General features: G+C 28.8%; 1 long non-coding RNA gene across 2 annotated transcripts in view; it reads left to right on the top strand.

Moving 5' to 3' along the window:
* Positions 1-2,099, top strand: part of LOC106474201 — a 4,702-nt gene extending 2,603 nt beyond the window's left edge. For both annotated transcript variants that reach the window (XR_001291731.2, XR_002613876.1), the window contains exons 2-3: positions 1,115-1,362; positions 2,088-2,099. This is a non-coding gene — a long non-coding RNA (uncharacterized LOC106474201). The remainder of the gene's footprint in view (positions 1-1,114; positions 1,363-2,087) is intronic.
* The last annotated feature ends 80 nt before the right edge of the window (positions 2,100-2,179 follow it).

Genomic DNA, 2,179 nt, shown 5'->3' with positions numbered 1-2,179 from the left:
ATATATATATATATATATATATATGGAGAGAGAGAGATTATTGCTATATTGAAATAAGTTCTTAAACCTATTTTACTTTAAACATATAACAGTAACTAAAGAAGTAAAGCAAACAATTATTTCTTCTAGTTACTACCTTTGTACTCGGTTGCTGCTTAACGTAGGTTGCTAAGCCTTTAAAAAATTTGCACATGGAGTATATGAAACAAAATATTTTTTTTTAGGTTTTATATATACATTTGAATAACTAAAAAATCATAAATTACTACATTAATACTGCAGAGTTCCACTATAATTTATCAAGCTTAGTAACCAAGATGTATTTTAGCCTAAAGAATATGAAATTTCAAGCAGACTAAAGACACACCTTACCTCATTGAAATATTGGTTCAAAAAAAAAGAAATGGTGCCAAGCCTGTTAAAATGGCTGAAAAAGCCACTAGGGGGAAATTCTGAGCTTCCAATTGGTTATTCATGTCATATATAGAAGGAAAGTGTATATAAGAAAGTGTTTCCAAAAATGAAAAGAGGTGGGCAGGGTGTCACTGTGTTTGATTAATTATATGAGCAATATCTTAGCAAACTGAAAAGATAAGAGGCTCTTATTTTTGTATTTTAGCTTGTCAGTATTGGTAATTTGAGTTTCTAATTGTACGAAACTATAGACTTAGTATTTTGACTTCACAAACATCTAATTTGAATGAGTACTGCATTTAACATACCATGTGACACACCAAAATCGATGTTTATCTGTTTTTTTTTTTAATATTTGCTTTTAAATAAAGAAATTGAGTAATGTATAGCACTAAAATTTGAATTATAATCTACAGTTAAATAACATAAAAACTGATAGTTATTTTTTAAATTGAAATAAAACTTACAGGTGTGCTGTTATTCTTTTTTTTTTTGGATACTGATAGGATAATTGTAACCACAATAAGAAATAAATCTAAATCTTACTGCAAGTTATTTTGTAGGAAGAATTTATCTTCTTAAAAGTTTTTCTTTGTGATTCAGTTTACTTGATCAATTATAAATAAGGATTTGGTATTTAGGCTGAAAATTATGTGTTTATGATCTACCTTAAAGTGTTATGATAATCTGCTGTTTTTAGGTTAACTTTATGCAGAAGTTTTGAAGAAACATTGCAGTATTTTGCAGAAAAGCTACCAAAATGAGTTTATTTACCAAATTCAAAACTAAACAGTGGAACATGAAGAAAGACGATTCACAGCGAGTATCAGATATTGGTGTTCCATTTTCTGTTAAACACAACATCCACGTGAGTGTTAATAATGAAACAGGATGTATAGAAGGGCTTCCTGACCCTTGGATCCGACTCTTGAAACAGAACAACATAAGGTAAAAACTGAAGTTAAGAAAGAAGATTTTATATATTACTATTATAGAAAAGTGTCATCATGTGTATGTTTTATCAAAACAATGCTATTTTAATGTGGAAAGTGAATTACTTTTTTATTTTTTTCTACTGAATGAATCATCGTACCAGCAGTGAATCAAGTGTTTAGTATACAACAGTGTACCAACTTTCACAAGCTGTTTTATTTACATGAATTGATTGCTCAAACAAACTAATAATTAGTACAAAAGAAGGACTATATAGACAAGTTAGTTGTATTGCATGTATTCTCGGAGCCAAAACCAATATTTGGACATGCAACTTGCAACACTAATATGTAGTGTGTATTGTCTTTATGTGAAATATATTTTATGACAGTATCACTCCCTCCAAATTTTTAATGCTTTGAATTCACTGCTGGTGAAGAAAATTCTGTCTTTGAACTAAAAGTGTTCATGTTTCATTACTTTATTTCTGTGATCATACATGCATACATTTTAGTACTATAAGTGTGAAAAATACTAATTGAATAATATATACAATATTGTAATTGGTATTTGTAAAATCTTTACAAGAGAACATCATGCTGTAATGGCTATGTGTAACCTTTGCAAGAAAACAATGTTCTAATGGGTATTTGTAACTTTTTCACAAGAGAACAGCATGTTATAATGAGTATTTGTCACTTTAATACAACTGAACAAGTAATGATTGTTTGTCACTTCAGTACAACAGAACAAGTAATGGGTGTTTGTCACTTTAATACAACAGAACAAGTAATGAGTGTTTGTCACTTTAATACAACAGAACAAGTAATGA

The sequence above is a fragment of the Limulus polyphemus genome, unplaced genomic scaffold (genome assembly GCF_000517525.1).
Source record: "Limulus polyphemus unplaced genomic scaffold, Limulus_polyphemus-2.1.2 Scaffold6944, whole genome shotgun sequence".
Taxonomy (NCBI): domain Eukaryota; kingdom Metazoa; phylum Arthropoda; class Merostomata; order Xiphosura; family Limulidae; genus Limulus; species Limulus polyphemus.
Note: the sequence above shows the minus strand (reverse complement) of the source record. Positions and strands in the feature narration are given on the sequence as shown.